The sequence below is a fragment of the Saimiri boliviensis genome, chromosome 2 (genome assembly GCF_048565385.1).
Source record: "Saimiri boliviensis isolate mSaiBol1 chromosome 2, mSaiBol1.pri, whole genome shotgun sequence".
NCBI classification, from domain to species: Eukaryota; Metazoa; Chordata; class Mammalia; order Primates; family Cebidae; genus Saimiri; species Saimiri boliviensis.
In genome coordinates, this window is record NC_133450.1 from 105,234,752 (window position 1) to 105,246,803 (window position 12,052).

Consider the following 12,052-nt stretch of genomic DNA (forward strand, 5'->3'; position numbering starts at 1 on the left):
AGTACCTACAAAATATGTAAGAATTCCTAAACTATCCTTGTTCCTAGATTCAGATTAGAGTATTGACTATCTGGAGTGGCATGTATTTTAAATGATGCAGTTTCTCTCTGGCTCCCTTTTCTTGTAGTGAAAACTTACCATTCCTTTAAAGAGAATTGCAGAGAAAAGAATTCTCAGATATATAACAGAGAAAAAATCTGTAGGATTCAGGATCTACCAGTTTCTTTTTCTAGAAGAGTGATTTTTAATTTATTTTAAAAATATGTATACTACCAATAACCCCAAAATTCTGGCATATATTACTGAAGCTGCAGGAAATCCAGCTGTCCTCATTTCTAGGTGATGTATTACTGAGCTAGAGTACTGGCCTTCAGAGCTACCTAACAGGGCAAAAATAAAAGTATTCTAAAAAAGAGAGAAAGAAAATATTAGAACTTCTCTATATATTTATTTTTAAAACATGCTTTTAAGATGTTTATTTCATATATTTTATACCATTTGGATTACTAAGTATGTATGTATAACTAAATTTAGGCATATAAAATTGGTGCATTTCTGTTAAAAATGACTCCAATAAAAGCACACATTAAAATTACTAGAAATCATGGGTGTATATTTTATATAAAATTATTTTTTGTAGAAAAGTATTTAAGTATATTCAATTAAAGATGTCAAGCATTGCTTTACAAAGTTGCTTACAAGTGATCTGTTGATGTCGAATTCATCACTAGAGATAAGGAAGAAAGTTGTTCAAATTCATGCACATTCTATTGCTAGCTTCCACTATGTGCCAGTATTGACAAGCAACTTATCAAATTAAGATAAGCTTGCATTCAAATTATATAGCTAGTTTGGCAAAATAAATGCTTATAGATATGGCCATAAGCAGAAAACACCTATAACCAAAAGTAATTCTTACTAACACCAGAAAACCACATAGGCAATTTAACACATACAAAATTTTTAGTAAACATTAATTAGGACCGTTATATTAACATGAAAGTAAGTGAAAAGAATCATTAAAAATATGTTTTAAATATTATCATGATATTTTGTAAGCTGAAACATGAACCATTTAATTTAGGAATTATATTCCTAAACTGTGATTAAAATTATATCCTACTAATCTAAAATTTAATGATTTTTAACTCCTATGAACATCAGATCATATATATATATATTCAATTTGAATAAACATTTTAACTGAAAAATTATAAGTATCAATTAACTATTATTTATACTTATTTTTCTACTCTAAAATATGCATGTTAACTTACATAACATGGCTTCACCAATACTTTAGGAAGTTTAATGTAAGTTATTCCCAATATTATAATTTCAAGTACAAGAAAATGCTTATTTTGTATTATGATAATTACTATTTTATATGATTTCTTCTTTCATCCAACCCTTGAATTATCATATAATGTTAATTTATTGACATTTTCAACCCTCTCAATTCAGAAATAGTAGCACTCTGTTACTCTTGCTTTCTCTCTCTCACCCTTTTCCTCTTTCTCCCCCTCTTTTTTCCTTTGCTGTTGAAAAACAACGAAAGAACAAAAAGTAAGTTTCTATCTAGTACATTGTTTGAGACATCTTAGGCACATAGAGAATGTGGATCTTGCAGTGATTTAAACAAAGCGAAAATGCAATTAAAGGGAACTGCTATAATCGGAGAAGATTCTGTTATTCTTAAGCTGTTCTAATTTGTTTATATCAATGTGTATTCAACATGTCCTTAGCATAATTATGACATTTTTTAAGTTCACCTTTCCTTGGTATATGTGACAAACCCATAAAATAATTTAAAAATTTAAACTAAGCGTTTTTCATTTATTTTCTATTTCTGTGAAGAGTAACTTCACTGAATTTTTGATGCATAGTAAGCCACTTTTATTTAAACTGAATATATGTTTGATTGAATAGATGAAGGGAGAGAATAAAGATTATCTGGAGAAAAATACTTTTGAATAACAAACTTTTCATACAAATTTTTATTTTAAATTAAATGTTTAGGTAAGTCACTGTCTCTCTGTGCCTAAACACACAGCAATAGAACTCTAACCATTCAAAGTGTAATTTTTTAACTTTTAGATAGGCGAATTATCTCTATGAAACAGTGTGATTAAAAAGGAAAGTCGTTAAATATTCTTTTGTCAACTATCACCTTACAATTTTTTATGCTAGTATAACCAGCCTTGTCATCAGTGATGCAATTGAATGTTCTTTTTAATATATACCATTTCTGTAATTAAGAATGAATTCATTGTTAACTTTAAAATTCATTTATTCTCTGGAGTACGTGTGATTCTAAATAGTTTTATATGGCTGAATGAGTCATGCATGAGTGTCATTTTCATCCCTCAAATATGTCTAAAATGTTTGTTTACATTACTATAGCAATTGCTAATTAATCTAGCATCTCCCCTCTGAAATAATTTTGCTTACAAAACTTTAATAGAACTAGAATTTATTTTGGGAAGCTCATTTATTTAGGCTTGAATGTCTTTTTTTTCTATTGTGGATTCAACATTCAAAATCATATAATGGTAATTATCAATATCTCATATAACTTCATTTTAATTATACTTTTCCCTCAATACTGCTTAGTTTTCTAAATGCTTATAGGACTTACATACTTGTTAATTTGAAACCTCATGAAGAGAAACACATTAAGTGACTCTAAATGCAATTCTCTTCAATTGCTGAATTGGGTAAAATGTAGATAACGTAGACAAAGCCTTGAGGTTCAGAGCAAAACTTTTGCTTGACATAAATTGCTCTACAAGTGTGAAAAATGTAGAAAAACCATTGTTTTACAAAATTTTGTTTTAGATTTGCTGATGGAAAATAATCTTATATTTATGAATGATTTTAGAAATTGTTAAGCCCATGGATATCTAAGCTGTGAGAGACCCAAAGAATCCAAGTGACTCACCTGTCAAAGGTTACATAACATAAGATAAAAGCCAGAAAAACTAGTTTTCAATGCTCATCATTTTCCCTTGTCTTTATAGTTGAGGGTTGTCATATTTAAATCATTTTTAAATGAGAACTTACAATTGGAGGTAGAACAAATATGGCTGAAAATATTCAACTTGTTTATGTATAATCATATATTAAGAGAACATGTACATAAAGCAAAATGGTGACTGCATGATGTGTAAATGTCACAGAGTATTGTCTAACACAAGGGTTAAAAAACTGTAGTACACTGGCCAAATCTGACCTACCACCTGTTTTTATATAAGCCACAGGCTGAGATTGTTTTTCTTACATTGAAATAATTTTAAAAATTAGAAGAATATTTTGCAATACACAAAATAATATAATTCAAATGTCAATGTCTGTGAATAAAATTTTATTGAAATGTAGCTGAATTGGAAGTGCTCTCCAGAGAAACAGCATCAATAGCATAAACAGAAAGATGATAGATTAGAGAGGTAGGTAGGTGGGCAAGTAGGTAGGTAAGTAGATAGATAGAAGAAAGGGGATTTCTGAAGGGAACTGGCTTACATCATGCAGAGGCTGAGGAGTCCCACAATATTCTGTGTACTGGCTCGAGTACCAGAGAAGATGGCAGCAGGGCTCAATGCAAATCTGAAGGTTTGAGTCACTAGGGGGCCATGGGTGCAGGTCCCAGAGTGCAAGTGCCAAATAATCTGAAGTTCTAATATCCAAGAGCAGGAACAAATGGTTCTTTTAGCTTCAGAAGAGAAAAAGCCTGTTTGCAAATTCACCTCTCCTCCACCTTTATCTGGGTCCTCAAGTGTTGTATGGTAATCCATCCATGTGAGGTGAGGGTGAAACTCCCTTACTCAGTCCACTGACTCAAATGTCAATCTCTTACACAAACACCCTCACAGACATGCCTAGAAATAGTGCTCTGCCAGCTATCTGGGTATCTCTTTATTCAGTAGATTTGACACCTATAATTAACCATCACAATAGCTGTTCATTTGTTTATGTATTGTCTGTGTCTGCTTTTGGACAACAGTGACAGAACTGAGTAGCGGCATATATACCACATGTACTATAAAGCCTAAAATATTTGTTATCTGCCCCTTTATACACACAAACATACACACGATGAACCCTTCCTAACGAACCTACTCAAGCATTATTTTATTTTTTATGGCATATACCTTTGTTTGATTTACTATTGAATACAGATTGCAAGCTGGTCACTTGAAGTTACAGGCAAAGATACAGATTTTTTGTCAGTAGAGATGCAAAGGATTTATGTTGACTGGAGAATATTACCCCAAAGGATATGGTTTAATTGCCCTATAACACCTTAACCAATTTGTGTTTCAGCTTAATAAATTTATGTCAGTATTCTTTTCACAACTATGAAGATTTCCTCACATATTTTAAAGAGCTTTACGTATTGCTAATCTCTTTAGTTTAAAAAAACTTTGTCTAATGTCCAGTCTACATATATACAATAGCTATATTTTTAACTTTTTGAAAATTAGACTTTTATAACTGAAAGTATTTTTTAGTAACTGTAAAAGACATAGTCTTTCATGTTTAACAACGTGCCTCTAAATAATACATCCCATGAATAACCCATTGTTTTTTCAGTCAATTGCTTTATTAAGAATGAAAACTATTTCAGTCTTTCCATTGTGTTTGACTCAAGGTGCCACCTTCTTCCACTAAGAAAGAGCATTGGCTCAGAGTCTTAGAGAGGAGTAAGTTCATAACACGCTTTCATACACTCTCACTATTATAGCTTGGTCTTTTATGCTTCTGGCTTTAGGGAATAATAAAGGGAAGGGAGAGCATTAAATTTAGTTACATGTGCCCCATATAAGTTGGCATTGCTAGATTTTTTATAGTTTACAATATGAACAGACCCAGTAGATAGTGACAAGGTTGCTAAATCCCTCTTTAATTACTCTTCATTCTAACGGTCATCAACAACAGAGGATACACGGCTGATGCAAGCTTAAACATACTCTCAACACTTACTGGCTGACCTACCCCCATTGTCATCTAATTTGCTTTTATCTTTCTCCCTTACAGCTTACTCTAGCCCCTCTCAAATCTTTGGATCTTAAATATCCAACTCATATATATCTTTAGAACCAGGAACACTCAATAGTAAAGATTATCTGACTAATATCTCCGCATTAGTTCTGTACAAGCCAGATAGCAAGTCTGATGGGTAAACAGTCCATAGGGCACAGAAGAATCTTGTCTCCCTCAAATCCACATTTTACCAGCATTCCCTCCTGTCTCTCCTTTTTCATGATCAAGAAAAAGAGCCCATCTAATGTCTGTAATTCTCTTCCAAGAAGAGAACTAGGGAGAGGAAAAAACATTGTATGACAAAAACTGAAGTACTACGGTCAAAATAAACCTTTTTATGTTTCCCTCCTCACTTTTGACATTTCTTTTCAGTGTTTTCAAACCGGTACAGAATCTTTGGTACTTGGGTTTGAGGGAGTGGGATACACCAATAACCACACCCCCTTGGAGTTTAGCCTTAGAGTGGCTTATGGCATTGTTCTCAGTAGTAGGTACGAATCATTCTTAAAATATCAAACAGAACTTTGACTCATGCTCTTATGTAATACACAAACTGTGGACATTCCTTTTATATTAGGTCAGAGAAGTAACTGAACAGACTTTTGGAAGCCTTACTGAAGTGGAAGAAGTTAACATTTTCCAAAGACAGCAAAATATGCTAAGGCTGTACAAGAAGCATGATAAGAGACATATATTTCCAATGTTTTCTGAGCTTTCTTTTATATTTTAGATATGAGGAACTAGTAGAAATAGCTTTTCTGTTCTTGTCGTTAAGGAGAATGGGAAATTTAAACCATATGAGAATAATTTATAATTCACAACATAGTTCTAAGTTTTAAATATATGACCTGGTCAAAACAAATGCTGTATACCTAAAGGAAGCCCTGGAAGTTTATCCAGTGAGCCCTCTTGGAAGGACAGAAGTGGAACTGGCCCAGAAGATCTCGTAAGCCTCAAGGAGCCTAAATGATTTGATTTAATGTATTGCCAAACCAGTCAGAAGAGGACAGGGTAGATAGATCCTATAGTCCCAGAGAAATGGTTGCAGAATCACAAATCATCTCACCACGATTGTCACTAGGTTTTTTTCTGTTGTTGTTCTTTAAATCAAGGAATTGAAATAATACTTCACTGTCCATAAGTTTATTTAGTTATATTATGTATGTAAAGTTTATTTTCACCGCTAGAAAAGAATTACCATCCAAACATAAATGCTTAGAAAGTGTGCACTCTATTTATCAGCAATTATCACTGCCCCATCAAACCCAGACTCTTAAATTACTAATAATAAAAGCTCATACTTAGAAGTATATATTTTGAAATTTCATTCCTTCATGAGTGATCACAAATGTCACAAGATACCAGTTAAATTAAAAAAAATAAATTTACATGTGTGCAACTTCTAATCTTACCAGAAAATGATTAAATTGAAAAACACATGAATAGAATTTAAATAATTCAAGTCTATTCAACAAATACAGACCACTTAATGTATGTTTATAATGGTTACTTTTTTTTATTTATTATACTTTAAGTTCTGATTATAAATCATTCTATTATAAAGACACATGCACACATATGTTTATTACGGCACTGTTCACAATAGGAAAGACATGGAACCAAGTATGTAAAGGAATGGTTATATTTTAATACTTTGTTTTAAATACATAGTACAAACGAACATAATCTTAAAAAATATTTTTAAGATGTCACATTAATTTTGAAATTCCAGATACTATGACTAATATTTATTGTACTTATTTTCTTATTGTCTGGTAAAGGACCCTTGGATCCCCTCTTGCTCCCACCCAGGCCCCGGCCACGTGGAAAATACCTAACCTCACCATGTGGACATCCTTTGTCTCAAGCTGCCCAGCGTCCTAGCCCTCAGCACAAACGACCCTAGGTAACTCAGCAACTTTCTGCCCAGCAACCGATCAGACCAATCACCGACCACCTCATCAGCCCTTCGCTGACTTCCCGCCTGACGGTCAAACTGACCAATCACCATCTGTCACATCAGCTCCTTCACTCCCTGGTTCTCCCAACCTCTATAAAAATCACGGAACAAAGAAAACCGGTGCGAGACTGCTGACCCTCCCCTGCTGTACGGGTCCAGTCAGTCCGCCCGGGGATTTTCCAATAAAGCCTGAACATCCTGTCCATTCGGCTCTATCTGGCTCAATTGGCTTTATTCCTGGGGTCTCAGCAAACAAGTGGTCCAGGCAGGCCGGACGCTTATTATTATAAACAATAAGATTATTGCTAAGTTATTACTTTAAAAAAATAATGTGTATATGTGTTTGGTGGGATAATATACCCTTAATTATTTGCTGCACTCCATTGGTAAATACAATTTTTAATTAAAAAAGGGTAATTTCAATGTGTTTGCTTCATTTAAACTTCTACAACATTCCTTGAATATAGTAATTAGATTAGTCTATAAAGCAATTGAGTGAAAATAATTTTATTAAAAATAAAATGTATAATTGAATTAAATCATACCAATTGAAGCTCATTCTACTTTCTAGCACTGAAACAAAATATATTTATAATTTCCCTTCTAAAATCTATTGTGTAAAATTAAATGACAGGCAAATATAGCATATACAAAAGCTTCCAATGCAGCGTGCTCTTGTGCTTTTCCAGTAACTTCACAATTTGTGTTAACTTCGGTAAAACATACATTACCTTTGACTGATCTTATACATATGAATTGCCATTCAGAAAGCTTTTATGCTCAGTGCATGAAGAATTTTAAAATTAGTCAGATGAAAGCAACTGAACAATATAATTCAAATGGTTAAAACCCTTATGCATCCCCAATGGAAGTGGTAAAATAAGATATTTTTTTGAACCAGTTATTGATTCCTAGGAATTAATTGTAAAAAGAGTTAAAAATGCTTCTGTCCTAAATACAGTAATAAAAAAGTTACTCAGAGTCTAACTGTGTATGTCTTAAAGTTTACCTGTTAAGGAGATTTAAATGCGCTTTAATAGAATTTATTTTTTATTTTTATATTTTAGAGACCGGATCTTGCTCTGTCACCCAGGCTGGAGTGCAGCAGCGGTATCATAGCTCACTGTAACCTTAAACCAATAGGGTCAGGTTATTCTCCCACTTCAGCCTCCCATGTAGCTAGGACTACAGCCCTATGCCACAATGTCTGGCTAATTTTTCAAACATTTTGTAGAGACAGATTCTCACTAAATTACCCAGGCTGGCCCGGAACCCCTAGCCTGAAGCCATTTCCCCCCTCCCCCCAGCCACATCCCACCTCAGACTGCCTTAGCCTCCAAAGAACTGGCACTACAGGCATGAGCCACTGTATGCAGCCTATATAATTAAGACATTGTTGAAAACACCAACTTTTTATAAAGACATTTTCAAAACATATTTTAATGAGCATTAGTCTCGAGTGTTTTAATATTTTCAACAAAAATGTAAGCTAAAATATCTCTCAGAGGCCTCAATTAAAATAATTCTTGCTATTCTGGCATAGTAAATACTTGCAAACCTTGCTGTTAACTCCCTGATGTCAGCCACATTGATATTTAAAGTTGGTTTTACTTTAAGTTTGTTTGGGGCTTTTTTGTCCTTTCTTTTTTAACCCCTTCTCCTATTAAAATCTTTCACTTAGCCTTCGTGCCCAGAGTAGTTAAGTATTGGTATGATACCAAAATAAATATTTAAATGGGCCGGGCGTGGTGGTTCAAGCCTGTAATCCCAGCACTTTGGGAGGCCGAGGCGGGTGGATCACCAGGTCAAGAGATCGAGACCATCCTGGTCAACAAGGTGAAACCCCGTCTCTACTAAAAATACAAAAAATTAGCTGGGCATGGTGGCACGTGCCTGTAATCCCAGCTACTCAGGAGGCTGAGGCAGGAGAATTGCCTGAACCCGGGAGGCAGAGGTTGCGGTGAGCTTAGATCGTGCCATTGCACTCCAGCCTGGGTAATAAGAGTGAAACTCCGTCTCAAACAAATTAAAAAAAAAAATTTAAATGGACATTTTCTTCAGAACAGTTTACTATCATGTAAATCACAGTCCCTTGGCAATTTGTGTAGACATATTTTTTCATCTTGAGGACACACTGGCCTTGTTTTACAAAAAATGGGCATGGCAGATGACATATTGCAGGTTTTGCTTTTGTCTTAGCTAAAATCAAATCTCTGCAAGCTACCTAAAAGTGGATATTAGCAATGTTATAAACATCTAAGAAATGAGAGAGGCATCAAAATGAGAAGGCACATAAAGATGGCAATGAAGACTTCTGAAAGAGATACATTTTAAGTTACAAATGAAATGTAACTGCCCTACACTGTATATCCTCAAAGCTGGAGACTTGATATTAAATAGTATGTGATTCATCTGAGATGCCAGCTTTGCAGAACTCCTCAAACCCTCTCTTGGATGCCCCTTGGCTGATGAGATAGCACACATGGTATAAAGTCATGCCATAAACACAAAATGCCTCCATTCTCTTTTTTTGGATTCTCTTGTTTATCCCCTCCAGGCCTTTCTTGCCTTCTTTAATCTGGCCTCCTTTCTATACATAATTCTGAACAAAATTCTTAGTGTTTAATGAGAGGCAGAGAGAATTTTTGAACAATTTCCAAGGCAGTCATACATTTTTACTATGTCTTAGTAGAGGCTAGAGTGGGTCCTGCTGGAGGCCATATTAAACTTTAAAAAAATCCTGACATATTTTGATCTACGGGATAGCACTCTTTGATGTGGATCATAAAAATATTGGTTGGATGAAGATAATATTTTTAAACTAAATTTGGTAAAATCAACAAGAACATGGATATAGGTTTAATTGAAATTTAACTCATATGAAATCTATCTCCTACAAAACTTGTGTATTTGGTATTTTCCTGTATCACCACAAGCACTTAGCATGGCATAATTTGTGCATAAACGCTCTTAGTCTTGATGAAGACGTGAAAGAAAGAATTATTACCAGTCTGTCACCAGGGGCTTAAATCAGACTTCTAAATTATTTTGCCTTTCGTTTTTCTGCCTAATTGAGATAATGAATACAACAGGCATCCAGGCATGACTAAGGGTGTATGGTAGGCATAGAGGGTTTGCATGTATATTCAAATGCAGCTTAGGTGACTTAAACAACATTTTGAACACTGACTCTTAAAATCTGATCCATACTCCTAAAAGCTTGCATTTTGCTTGTTTTTTTTTAAACTAAGAATATGCAAATTAGAGCTTCATCTTTTTGGAATGATATTACAGAGATATAAGCCCACAAAATCTGGGTCCTGAAGAGGTGTCAGACAAAGCTATAGTTTGTTTCAAATTGTTGCTTTTTTGTTTAGTTTCAAACGTTCATGTTAAACTGCAATAACAGACGCTCAGAAAAGTTAGGAAGGCAAGATATAAGTGACAAAAACTTGAGTCCTAATATTAAAATTTATTTGGCTGGAGAACCCTCATTTTGACCACAAAAAAAGTCAGTTTTTTTCCAGCAAAACAAAATTTATGATTATATATCACATGAAAATATGATCAAAGTAGATGCTGAAAATTTTCTGTAGAATAAGGCAAGGTGCCCAGATATTATCTGCAGAGTATTATTACTTACTTGACACAACAAATTTTTATTAAGTTGTACGTGGCATTTGTATTATTTTCTTGACTGCCAGAAGCCATCTAATATCTGTCAGTTTCATATCCACTGTGATTTTGCAAACCTTATGTGGCAAGTAAGATCTCCAGTATTTCCCCTGTGTTGTCTTTTAACAAACTAGGTATTGCTGAGCCTCAGAAATACCACTGAGAACAGATATTCCACGGTGAAAGAAGAGAGCGTTTGGATCATTCTAGAGAAGACCGAGTTGATTAGTTTGTTCTCTCTTTATGAAAGAAAAATAAAATAGACAACCAGGTTCAAGGGGTAGTTCTGGGAGAAAAATTAAATACACCTAAAAAAAGGAGTTCAGACAGAAAGAAAAAGAAGAAGCTGGGACTGAAAAATACCAAAAGAAGTATCTAGACTTTCAATTAAAAAAATTAGTAAAGTCAGCTCTGACCTTGGATAATGTTTATTGTCTGCCCCCCATCTCACTCCAACAAAGAAATCTTGTCATTATTTTTTCATAACAAAAGTTTCACTTTTATACCTCCTTCTAGAATTTTCTTTATAAAACTGCCTATAGGAAATGCTATTACTGCATAGGCAAGCAGGTTTCTATTTAGAAACCTTCTGCAGCAGTACCATTATGTGTCAGCAGAAATGAACAGCCTAAGCAAGGTTAATTTTTAGAAACCAGCTAATGCAGAAATATGAATAAAAGAACTTGGAATGTGATAAGACTTCATGTGGAAATGAAGCCCTGGAACTAGGAAACTTAAACCTCTTACAATAAAAATACATCATGGCAAACACAAAATAGATTAATAGAGAAAGAAAATCAAGGAAAAGTAAGAATACTCAAAGTATCTTTGAAAGAACTTTTGCTTTCCAGTATAAAAGGCAAAATAACATAAATGTGAAATTTGACATAATGTAAAAATGGAAATACCCACTACTGTTTACATATATATTTTTTAAAGTCCTCAAAATATAAAAATAGTTGTCACAATAAGCAAAAATGTTTGGTGGTTAGCAATATTTAATCTGGCAATAATAAAATTATTTTTCCTGATAGCATATAGCAACATATTTTTTTTGCTATAAATATTTAGCTATAATACGTGAACTCTACTATACAATTCAGGTTGTATTTACATGCATTTGGTGACAAGAAAAGGAGATTTTCTTATCTCTATGCTCACAATTAGCCCAATATTTCTTTAAAACATCATCCTATCTTTATTCCACAGTATTGTGATACACTAGGCCTAAGACTATTTAAAGTAACACTCTGGAAAAAAAATTTTTTTATTTAAAAATGTGCAAAGGATCTGAATAGAGATTTTCCCCAAAAAGTTGTCAACAGGAATTAGTAAAAGTGTTTAACATCATTAATTGTCAGCAAATTGCAAATCAAA

The 12,052-nt window shown here is 33.6% G+C and overlaps 1 long non-coding RNA gene across 30 annotated transcripts in view; it reads right to left on the minus strand.

The window, feature by feature from the left end:
* LOC104651773 (uncharacterized) overlaps nucleotides 1-12,052 on the minus strand; it is a 229,964-nt gene that overhangs the window by 126,896 nt on the left and 91,016 nt on the right. For 2 of the 30 annotated variants that reach the window (XR_012516369.1, XR_012516368.1), the window contains exon 1: nucleotides 1-1,079. This exon is cut by the window's left edge. The exons of the other annotated variants lie outside the window; for them this stretch is intronic. This is a non-coding gene — a long non-coding RNA (uncharacterized LOC104651773). Of the gene's footprint in view, nucleotides 1,080-12,052 lie in introns of those variants that run through there. 30 annotated transcript variants of the gene reach the window in all.